The sequence below is a fragment of the Canis lupus genome, chromosome X, assembly GCF_048164855.1.
Source record: "Canis lupus baileyi chromosome X, mCanLup2.hap1, whole genome shotgun sequence".
In the NCBI taxonomy this organism is placed as follows: Eukaryota; Metazoa; Chordata; class Mammalia; order Carnivora; family Canidae; genus Canis; species Canis lupus.
In genome coordinates, this window is record NC_132876.1 from 112,400,031 (window position 1) to 112,412,703 (window position 12,673).

A 12,673-nucleotide genomic window follows, 5' to 3' on the forward strand; every position below is an offset into this window, starting at 1 on the left:
GACTTGGCATCCTGAGTTGGAAGGGATTGTTAGAGCCTCCAGTGTGTAGCCAGTCAGTCAGAAGCATAGATAACAATCTGGGGTTGCAAGTGCTGTCTGAAGTGGGGTAAGGGAGCAGGACTGAACCCTTAACCCATGGAATCTGAAGCTATCTTGGGGTAGGTAGTGTTAGAATTGAGTTGAATACCAGCAGCGTGTCTGACAATTGATTAGTGTTCTGCGGGAGCAACCCCCCTGCCCTGAAACACACACATTGGAGTTGGGCCCAAGAGAACAGTAAAAGAGTGAATGTACCAAATCTTAAATCATTTATCAGTTGATGAACATTTACGTTGTTTCCACTTTGGTTATTTTGATACAAGGCTGCTGTGAACATTTGTATGCAATTTTTAAAAAAGATGTATTTATTTGAGAGACAGAGAGCAGAGGATGTGGGATGTGGAGGGGAAGAGGGAAAGGGAGAGAATCTCAAGCAGACTCCCCAGTGATCATGGAGCCTGACTCGGGGCTTGATCCCAGGACCCTGAGATCATGACCTGAGCCTAAATCAAGAGTTGGACATTCAACCAACTGAGCCACTGAGGTTTCCCTGTGTATAAGTTTTTATGTGGACTTAAATTTTCATTTCTCTTAGATATATACCCAGAAATCAAATTGTTAGATCATATGGCAACACAATTTTTAGCCTTTTTTTTTTTTTTTTAAATTTATGATAGTCACACACAGAGAGAGAGAGAGCAGAGTCACAGGCAGAGGGAGAAGCAGGCTCCATGCACCGGAAGCCCGACGTGGGATTCGATCCCGGGTCTCTAGGATCGCGCCCTGGGCCAAATGCAGGCTCTAAACCGCTGCGCCACCCAGGGATCCCCAATTTTTAGCTTTTTAAAGAATTACTCAACTGTTTTACAAAGCAACTGTACCATTTTATATTCATACTAGCAGTGTATGAGGGTTCCAAGTTTTCCACATCCTCTACAACACTTGTTAATGTCTATCTTTGTGATTATGGCTTATCCTAGTAAGTGTGAATTGGTATCTCATAGTGGTTTTGATTTGCATTTTCCTGATGATTAATGATCTTGAGCATCTTTTCATGTACTTATTGGTCATTTGTATATTTTCTTTGGAAAAAAGTGTATTCAAATCCTTTGCCCATCTTTTTAGTTATTAGTCTTTTTATTATTGAGTAGTAAAAGTTTTTTGCATATTCTGGATGCTGGTCAGATATATAATTTGCAAATGTTTTCTCTAGTGGGTTTATTTTTGTTTTTTTTGATGGTGTATTTTGAGCACACAATTATTAATATTGATGATATCTGATTTATTTATTTTTCTTTTGTCATTTGTGTTTTTGGTGTTATATTTGAGGAATCATTCCTGACTAAAGGGCATGAAGATGTATGCCTATGATTTCTTCTAAGTATTTTATAGTTTTAGCTTTTACATTTAGGTCTGTGATCCATGTTAAGTTAATTTTTCTGTATAGTGTGAGGGGTATAGTGCAGTAGGGGTCCTACTTCACTCATTTGTGTGTTGTCCTAGCTCCAGTTATTAAAAAGACCATCTTTCCTCCACTTACCATTCTGGTCAAAACTCAATTGACCATAAGTGTAAGGGCTCATTTCTTGACTTGAAATTCTATTCCATTATTATAAAAATATATATCTGTATGCCAGGTTTGTAGTTCTGTCCTGATTACTTTAACTTTGTAGAAAATTTAGAAATTGGAAAATGTGGGTTCTCCAATTTGTTCTTCTTTTTCAGATCCTTTTGGCTGTGATGTTGGTTTTTTTTTTTTTTTTTCATTTTATATGAATTTTCGGTTCAGTTTGTTAATTTCTGGGGGAAAAAAGGCAGTTGGGATTTTGATAGGAAGTGCATTATATTTATAGATCTAGCGATGCCTGGGTGGCTCAGTAGTTGAGCTGCTTGGGGCATGATCCCGGAGTCCTGGGATCGAGTTCCGACATAGGGCTCCCTGTATGGAGCCTGCTTCTCCCTCTGCTTATGTCTCTGCCTCTCTCTGTCTCTCATGAATAAATAAATAATATCTTTAAAAAATAAATTTATAAATCTAAACAATACTTTTAGAATTTAATGAGAAGATTTTTATAAATGAACTGTTATTTTCTGATACCTGAACTTTATCCATTCTCTTGTAAACTGTTACTATATTTTACTTTATTAAATAGAGTAGATCTGTTAAGACCTTTGCTGATAGCACATTGGCATTGATTTATTTATAATGCACATTTCACAGATGTGTTAGATCTTCCCTCCCTAGTTCAATTTACAATTGCATAATTTTATAGACTCTGTATGGAAAGGCAAAAGATGGGGAGAGGGTGATAAGATTTGTTATAAAAATTGTGTAACACAGTCTGGTAATGAAAGGACCTGTCTTTTGCCTGTATATTCATGTTCCAATGTGTTGTATTTCATGTTCTAATGTGCTTCATCAAGCACATGATGTTAAATAGATTGGAAGTTTTTGTTGAGTTTTCCTCATAATTAATGTAAACAGATGTAATGAATTCTAATGTCAAAAATTGTTTTCAGGGAGATTAAATTTCTTTTTTTCTTTATTCAAATGTTATGAAACTGGGAAGTGCTGTTTTAATGAAGAGTATTGTTTTTCGTTTTGAACATAATCTCAAGATCTTATTGTCTTCGTAAAACCAAATATAAAGCTTAGAACTGGATCACTTGACCCTTTATCTTCTTATCTCCTCCCAGTTAAAAATTCTTGCATCTCTTAACAGCTAGCATTTTCTTAGATATGCAGTTGGGCTCAACACATTCAAGCCTCAGCACAATCTTCTTTATAGTTTTAGGTTTTTTTCCCCAGAAAATCAGCTTAGTCTGCCTATCATAGCCACTCTGCTTCCTGGGCATACAGAGAATCCTTAGCCTTCTTGTATTGTGTCACTTTGTGGGGTTGGTGCTTGCCACACTTTTTACAGAAAGCCTAGCAGGTTTTAGGAACATTCACTATGAGAGAGCACTATCAGCATGGAAAAGCAATAATGCATATATTTTTTTTAATTTAGCAGGTATGTATGTATGTACATATTTATTATCTTTTTTTAAAGATTTTATTTATTTATTTATTCACGAGAGACACAGAGAGAGAGGCAGAGACACACAGGCAGAGAGAGAAGCAGGCTCCATGCAGGGAGCCCAATGTGGGACTTGATCCTGGGACTCCAGGATTATGCCCTGAGCCAAAGGCAGATGCTCAACCACTGAGCCACCCAGGCGTCCCAATAATAAATATTTTGAATGAACCCTTTATATCACCCTAAACTCTAGAAAAGCAAATGCATTTGAATGAAAAACAGAGTTCCTTTTAAGAATCTAGAATTATAAACCCAGAGAATGTCTCATGTATATCTGAGATTATGCTTGGTTTTATAATGAAATTGCCAGATCAAATAATTTATTATTTAAGATGTTATAAATTAATCTTGAATATAAAGGCAGTTATTACAGACAGAAGTCTTTTTTTAAAAAAATATTTTATTTATTTATTCATGGGAAACACAGAGAGAGAGAGGCAGAGAGACACAGGCAGAGGAAGAAGCAGACTCCATGCAGGGAGCCCAATGTGGGACTCAATCCCGGGATAGTGGGATCATGCCCTGAGCCAAAGGCAGATACTCAATCGCTGAGCCACCCAGGCATCCTTACAGACAAAAGTCTTAAAAATATTGACCACAAAGCTGTCACTCATGATCTACCAATAAAATGAAAGACATTTAGGTTGCAAAGACAAACTCAAAATACCTATGATCCACACTGATTTGGCTTTGAAGCAGATTGGCCTTCCAGAGCTACACAGAAAGTGGAGCATAATGAGCCAGGCAGGACTTGAACTTGTACACATGATCCAACAATAAAGAGGGATTAACATGTGCAACACAGTGCCTTAAAGAAATCATAGATTTGAACTGAATTGATGTTGAATTCTTGGAACTGGCTGTAAAGTGTAATCAGGAAAAATAATCGTGTTAAAAGCTTGTTTTCCAAAGGCAGAGCCATTTGATATTGTGAAACTGTGAAGCACAAGAATAACTTGGGGACATGGCAGCATGAATGACTAGGAAAAGTTCTCATTCCTGTAATTAGAAAGGTGATATGCTGTGCTCAGAACACAGTTCTGGTTTCCTAAGGACTCAGGAACTGTCATGTAGCCTATTCAATTTTCTTTTTAAGATTTTATTTATTTATTCATGAGAGACACAGGCAGAGGGAGAAGCAGGCTCCCTGTGGGGACCAATGTGGGACTTGACCCCAGGACCCTGGGATCACAACCTGAGCCAAAGGCAGATGCTCAACCACTGAACCGCCCATGTAACCTATTCAAATGAACTTTTTCAGTCCTGGTAAAGAAGGATGTACATCATGGGTATATTGAGGCCAAGATTTTCCCAAGTATTTGTGGTGGCTCATTCCATTCCCACTCTTCCTGCTGTTAGAAGTTTCTTCACAAAGTCTTGCCTTTGACACAACTAGATGGTTCTCAAAGTATTGACACATTTAGTTGGGTTAGACAGGGGCTAATCTTTCTCATTGGGGTAACTAGAACTAGAATGAAGCAGTTTTTATTTAGTTATTAATTAATTATTAATTGAAAGAATGCTCAGTGATCACTATAATCTACTAAGTCATGCTAGAATTTGGAGATATGGAGATGGGTGGGATCTAGGGCTCCTGGTCTGGTGGAGAGACCCACATGCCAGATTTCTGGAAGAATACTGCTATCATTCAGTGAGTGAAGGACTAAGGAAGAATAAGTTTTGGAGGACAGTGAGTTTCATTTGGAGATACTGAGTCTGTGAAGCCTGTTGAGCATCCAAGTAGAGATACCTGGTGGACATTTGGAACTATATCTGAATCCCAGGAGAGAAGTTCAAATAGGAAGTCTAGCTTTGTGAGTCATCATTTTATATATATATTTTTTTCATTTTATATATGTTAATTGAAGTCACTGGCACTGATTGAGTCACACAGAGATTCTATAGAGTAAAGAAGAGAGAAAAAGATTAGAACTGAATCCCTTTGAGAATCCTTCCAATTTCATTGGTGACATCTGATGAATACTATTGTCTAAATACACATTGCTCTCACATTGAATTTACATTTGAAAAGCATGAATAAACTTGCAAAACACAAAGGGAGATTATCATAGCAACTACAGATACTGGACATTTTGAAAGTAAAATTTAAAATTTAGGCCAGTAACAAAATCCAGAGTATTGGGACACCTGGGTGGCTCAGTGGTTGAGCATCTGCCTTTGGCTCAGAGGGTGGTCCCGGGCGGGATGGAGTCCTGCATTGGGCTTCCTGCACGGGGCCTGCTTCTCCCTCTGCCTGTGTCTCTGCCTCTCTCTCTCTCTCTCTGTGTCTCTCATGAATAAATAAATAAAATCTTAAAAAAAAAAAAAAATCCAGAGTACCTTCAGAATCAGAGAGGAAGTTAAAGCATTAGCTATATTAAGGGACTAATATAGATAATGCAGTCAGAGTGTCCAAACTCCAAGTAAGCTCTAATAATTTTGACTGTTGTTTTTTTTTTTAAGATTTTATTTATTCATGAGAGACACACAGAGAATGAGAGAGAGAGAGAGAGGCAGAGACACAGGCTCTACGCAGGGAGCCCGACATGGGACTCGATCCCGGGTCTCCAGGATCATACCCTGGTTTGAAGGCAGTGCTAAACCGCTAAGCCACCGGGGCTGCCCAATTTTGACTGTTCTTATGGGAACTATGGGATATAATATTTGAAGTCAGAACTGTCTGGAATTTATGATTGAGATCAATATAGAACACTCAAGTAACAAAAGGACTATTCAGACAAAAAGTAGGCAAATTAAGAGGTTTTCTGGGATCCAGATTTATTGATATCATTGAGATGGGTTGAATTCTTAAATAAATCTCAGTTATTATGATGTAATAAACTTCCTCAAAATTTAGTGGCTTAAAACAATAACAGCTTCTTACAGCTCATGGATTCTGTGAGTTGGCTGGGCTCTACTAGGTAGCATTTCTGCTAGATGGCTGTATTCACCTGGGAGCTCAGCTGGGGTTGGAATGTCCAAGATGGTATCACATACACATCTGGCTTATGCTGGAATGGTTGGGGGCTGGCTAGGCCTCTCTTTTCTTATTTAGTGGCTTAGCAAGAGCTGTTTAACCTATCAGCTGATTCCCAAAAACACAAAAGCAGAAACTATAAGTCTTTTTTTAAAGATTTATTTACTTATTTTGGGGACGCCTGAGTGGCTCAGGGGTTGGGCTCTCTACCTTCGGCTCAGGGCGTGATCCCGAGGTCCAGGATCGAGTCCCACATCAGGCTCCTTGCGGGGAGCCTGCTTCTCCCTTTGTCTGTGTCTTTGCCTCTCTCACTCTCTCTGTATCTCTCATGAATAAATAAAAATCTTTAAAAAAAAAATAAAATAGGGCAGCCCCGGTGGCGCAGCGGTTTAGCACCGCCTGCAGCCTGGGGTGTGATCCTGGAGACCCGGGATCGGTATCGAGTCCCACATCGGGCTCCCTGCATGAAGCCTGCTACTCCCTCTGCCTGTGTCTCTGCCTCTCTCTTCACTCTCTCTGAATGAATGAATAAATAAATCTTAAAAAAGAAAAAAAAATATTTATTTACTTATTTTGAGAGAGTTTGCAAGAGTGAGCACACACGAGAGGGAGGGGCAGAGGGAGAGGGAGAGAGAATTCCAAGCAGACTCCACATTGATCGCAGCTTGATGTGGGGCTTAATCTCATGACCCTGAGATCACTGTCTGAACTAAGACCAAGGGTTCGATGCTTAATGGACTGTGTCATCCAGGCATCCTGAAACTACAAGTCGTCATCTTTTTTTTTTTTTTTTAAGATTTTGTTTATTCATTCACGATACACACACACACACACACACACACACACACACATATATATATATATGTAGAGAGAGAGAGAGGCAGAGACACAGGCAGAGGGAGAAGCAGGCTCCCTGCAGGGAACCCGGCTCAGGACTTGATTCCAGGACTCCGTGATGGCGCCCTGGGCCAAAGGCAGGTGCCAAACCACTGAGCTACCCAGGGATCCCCACTACAAGTCTTCTTAAGGCCTTAAGGTTCTTGTAGTTCTTAGGAATACTAGAATGTCACTTTGGTCTCATTCTATTGACAAAAGCAAGTTATAAGACCAGTCCTAGGGAAAATAGGCTCTACCTCTTGATGAGAGGAGTGATGTGTGTACAGGGATCGGGGGAATTTTTGGTGGTCATCTTTGGAAAAGATCCACCACAAGTGTTGATTTCCCTTTTTTCCACTTGGCTGTAAGTACTACAGTCTTCTGCAGGACACTTTGAGTAGGACATTATGCTTGGTCCTCACTCTGGGTGAACCCCAAGAGTTCCTGATGGCATTGTAGTTCCTATGACTTTCTAATATATTTTACGGAAAAAAAATCCACTGAAAGGAAGTTCATAAAAATGTATAGGGCCTTCGCAAACAGACTTTTGCCATTAAGTTACCTAAGCTTCTCTCTTTTCCTTCTTCTCAATGTTCACCAGGTTTCTTTCAGTATGTTTTTCTTCTAATGAAGTAAAGGAATTGTTATATTGTGAAATTCTATGATAACATCTTTTCCGGGTACATTGATAGCCGAGTTGGTAGTGCTGGGAGTAGAGGAGGAGGAATATGTTGAGTTATTTCAAGGGTGGGAGAGCAGGTGGTTTGGGGGACATGATCTATGTCATTAACTGGGTGTTTCAAGGGTGCCAGTCACCAGAGATGAGAGAGCAGAATGGGAGCTGAGGGCAAAGCACAAGCCAGCACCTTGCAAACCCCCCTCCCCCTGCCCCCCCCCCCCCCCATGAGATATGTGTGAAGTTCCTCAGGCACTCCTAGCTGCCCTAGAACAAAGGCAAGGGGAAAACAAATGGTCAACTGATAGAGATCACTGTCATGCAGGACATGAGTCTCCCATCAGTTTGCAACTGTCTTAATGATTTACAAGGAAAAAGCAATCTCCAGAAAACTAGAGACTCAATTTTCTTGGAGCCCTAACATCACCCTCCCCTCCATAGGATAGAAAAGCTTAGAAATGTGAGTTACTTCTCATACCCCAGTACAACTCTTTCTACCCATGGGTCCTGCCCTTGTGCTTTAATAAAAGCACCTTTTTGCACCAGAGATGTCTCACGAATTCTTTCTTGGCCACTGGCTCCAAACCCCACCCCTTCAAACCATATCAACCACTGCCCTTCTTTAGCTGTGAAGTAGATATGTACCTCCATCAGGAATCTGGAGCTTGGCCATAGCCTCAATGCTGTAGACTGCAGCTATGCTAATTACAGGTCAGCTTTATGATTATTGAAAAATAATAAAGGTGGAGTTTTGAACATTGGCATTTTTGCTGGGTGCTGAAGAACAGGCAGAGCTTGGTGGTCACATAGCTTAGGGTCAGATGAAGAATGGGAAAGAATGACTCTCAGGTGAAAGCAGGACATTCACAGCCTTTGGTCTTTTCTTTCTTGCAACAGTTTTCGAAAAGGCCCAGGTTGAGGAGGTAAAGGGGAGGGCAGAAAGAGAGAGAGAGAGAGAGAGAGAGAGAGAGAGAAGTGTAGTGGTAGAGTGGTTTGTATCACAAACTTTGTGATATTTTAGGATGTGCTATGTGTGATGGTTTGTGGAAAAGACAAATAGTCAAGGGAGCAGAATGGTGGGACTAGACAGCATGGATGAATGACTTCTCAAGTAGGATAAGGAAAAGCTCCTGGGAAATTTGGGATGCCTCAAAATTGGAGAGGAAGGTGGGTTTTAGTAAGAGTTGTGTGGTCTGCGTAGTTGCATCCCTTTATGTACAGAATGGGGTTCTTGGTTGGAAAATGCTTTTTTAACAGTGGTGCCTCTCGGGCTCGCTGCTTTGATGACATTGCCTATCTTAGGGAACTCTGGACCCCAAATCTGTACTTGGGAAAATTGACTCTTTTTGTGCTGTTCCTATCTTGTTGTTATTTTCTCCTGGTGGTTTCTAATATAATTTTGGAAAATGTCAGTCTATATCCACTCTGTCATAGAAATACAAAGAAAAGAATTTTCTCTGAGTTGTTCAGCTAAAGGATAGAGGGAGAAAAGTATAGGGAAAGATAGAGGGGCTGTCAAAATGAGATAACAAAAAGGTGAATACATAGCTAGGAAGTGAGAGGGTTGGTTTCTTACCGCAGTTACCACTTTGCTGCTGTTAAATTCCAGGCAAGAGCCTTTCTCTGCCTTTAAGGGTTTTACCTGAGTGCTATTTTCTTATGGCAATAATTCTCAACTGTAGCAGGGGGGACCATGTTTAGTTTGGAAGAGTTCTGTGTATGATGGTGATACTCTGTTCTCTTCCTTCTCCCTTCCCATCCAGTTGAGGAGGATTGCACCATGGATTCTCCACCAGCTGCAGAATATTTAAACTCATGCATCAGACATTCAAGAACCTTTTTAATGTGGCTCCCCAGACCATACTTTGCACCTCCTCCTAGCTGAATGTATTACTGTGGCCAGTTCAGCATCTTGCAGACCTCATACTATTTCTCAGCTCCACTGCTTAGCACTATTGTGCTTGACTCTTCTCCTTCTCTTGCCAAAGGTTTTCCCATTCTTCAAGGCCCCACTCAGGTCCTTCTTATTTCATGAAGCCTTTCATAATGCTCCAGCCACACTGGTTGGACCTTGTTTCTGAATGGGAGTTATGTGGGGCCCCCAGGGGGAAGAGAGGACTGTGAATGCAGAGTCATAAACATTATTTACATGGAAACCTATTGATATCCTCTTATAGTTGAGTTAATCTAATGACATTAATGCTTTCGACACAGATTTCTAGTGGTATGAATAATTTTTTTCCCCTCAAATGGTTTCTGAAATCTCTTCTGCCCTCCCACCAAAACTTTCGAAGTTCCTTGATAAAGGAAATGTTATATAAATTGACCACGTGGCTACTACAACCAACAGTTAGTTTATCACTGCAAACTTGAAAATGATTGTTGGTCCCAACAACCTTGGAAAAGTGTATTTCGAAAAATGCTGTAGACTATAGCTATGCTAATTACAGGTAGACTACATATTTGGCTTTCTTTTTACTTCCATGGTGTTAATGAGTATTGTTGAAAATACTGCCTGTCCTAAGACATCTTATCTTAGATCCTTTCAATATGGTGCATCTCTAAGACTTTATTTCCAAGGGAGTCATTAACATCAGCGAATGCTACACATTTTTTGACTTTGCAACTAAATTTTAAATGGCTTATCATCTTATCATTCATTTAACAAATAATTACCGAGTGTACCACATAATCAGTATTCTGCACAATTTATCGCAGACGTGAAGATAAACAAGGCACAGTCTCTGCCTTGAAAGATTCTGTGTATAGGAATAGCCATAATATACATGTGGAAAGGAATGTAAAGGAAAATAAAAAGGAAAAGGTGCTATGAAAAAGGCTTAGCTAAAGTTTTGGGGCTGATAGTTCACTGTTGTTTGGGAGGATTATGGATGCCTTTTTTTTTTTTTTTAAGATTTATTTATTTATTTGAGAGAGAGCAAGCACTTGAAAACGAGCCTTGGGGGAAGAGTAGAGGGAGAAGGGAAAGAGAGAATCCTCAAGCGGAGGATTGCTTCTTCATCCTCTCTGCTGAGCACGGAGCCCAATGCAGAGCTCAATCCCAGGACTCTGAGGTCATGACCTGAGCCAAAATCAAAAGATGCCTAACTGACTGAGTCACCCAGGCGCCCCATGGAAGAGTTTCTATTTCTAAGCTTTTATTTTTTTTTAAGATTTTATTTACTTATTTATTCATGAGAGAGAGAGAGAGAGAGAGGCAGAGACATAGGCAGAGGGAGAAGCAGGCTCCATGCCGGGAGCCCGACATGGGACTTGATCTCGGGACTCCAGGATTGCGCCCTGGGCCAAAGGCAGGCGCTAAACCGCTGAGCCACCCAGGGATCCCCTAAGATTTTATTTATGTTTCACAGAGAGAGAGCACAAGCAGGGGGAGTGGCAGAGGGAGAGGGAGAAGCAGGCTGCCCCCTGAGCAGGGAGCCCGATGCAGGACTAGATCCTTGGACCCCAGGATCACATCCTGAGCCAAAGGCAGATGCCTAACCACTGAGTGACCCAGGTATCCCCCTGGTTTCTTTCCAATCCAGTCTCCAGACTGAAGCCAGTATCATCTTTTCAAAATGCAAGTTTGATCACATCACCCCTCTACTTCTTGACCTTGAAGTTCTTCAGTGATTTTCCATTGTTCTATATTAAAAACCACAAAGTATTAGAGTCATGGGCTTGCTTACCTCTCCACCTCTTCTCAGAGTACTTCTTTATCATTCTGTGTCATAGCCAAACTGGCCTTTTTTCAGTTCTCTGAAAATACCATGCATTTTCTATAACAGGGTCATAGCACACATCATCCCCATCCCACCCCTCCAGTGATTCATAAATCTTACTTATATTTTATTTTTTTATTTTTTAAAGGTTTTATTTATTTATTCATGAGAGACACACAGAGAGAGAGAGAGAGGCAGAAGCAGAGGGAGAAGCAGGCTCCATGCAAGGAGCCTGATGTGGGACTCGATCCCAGGTCCCTGGGATCACTCCCTGAGCCAAAGGCAGATGCCCAACCACTGAGCCACCCGGGCATCCCTCTTACTTGTATTTTAGATCCCAGCTCAGGTGTTACTTCCGCAGGAAGCCTTCTCTAGATTACTATCTTTTATAACCATTTCTTTACTTCACAGCACTCATTCCATTTGTAATCATATACTTGTGTAATTATTTGACCATGAGCCCCATGAGAGGGTGCAATGGCAGGGTACACAGCAATGCTTGTTAAATAAATGTTTGTTGATAAATGTGTAGCATTTGGATTTGGAGTAGTGGAGATTGGATGGGGGCAGGGAGAAGAGAGAAAAGGTATCTCATCCAGGTAACAAAAGATCATTAAATTTCCAGAGACAGGAAAGTGACTGGAATCCTATATGTAAGAGCAAGTAATGTTAAAATGCTATTCTTGGTAACTATTTGCTCAAATGATATCATAATCAGTACTCAAATAATTGCATGATGTTTCAGTATTTAGATATATATAATTTCCTCCACCATTTCCCTATTGAGTATTTAGGTTGTTTTCCCTGTTTCCATTAGCATGAAGAGCACTGCTATGAACTCATATATTCGTATGCTATAATTCACAGGTTTTTTTTTTTTTTTTTTTTTTTTTATTCCTCCCTGCTTGACTCCATGAGTACAAGTGAGCTATTCAAGACCTCTTTAGGGGCAGCCCCAAGTGGCGCAGCGGGTTTAGCGCCGCCTGCAGCCTAGGGTGTGATCCTGGAGTCCCTGGATCAAGTCCCACATAGGGCTCCCTGCATGGAGCCTGCTTCTCCCTCTGCCCGTGTCTCTGCCTCTCTCTCTGTGTCTCTCATGAATAAATAAATAAAATCTTAAAAAAAAAAAAGACTTCTTTAGGTCCACCCTTGCTTAAAAAAAATCCCTGTAGTTCCATAAACCTAAAAATATAGTGGTTGGTTAGTAAAAACTGCTAACTTTACTGATTGATAAGGAGTTATAACACTTACACAACCATCTCTATAAATCTACTAAACCTTCCAACATTTTGAAATTGTGCCA

The 12,673-nt window shown here is 40.5% G+C and overlaps 1 pseudogene; it reads right to left on the reverse strand.

Moving 5' to 3' along the window:
- Positions 1-2,691: 2,691 nt before the first annotated feature.
- Positions 2,692-8,321, reverse strand: LOC140628570 (large ribosomal subunit protein eL42-like; annotated as a pseudogene).
- Between the last annotated feature and the right edge of the window lie 4,352 nt (positions 8,322-12,673).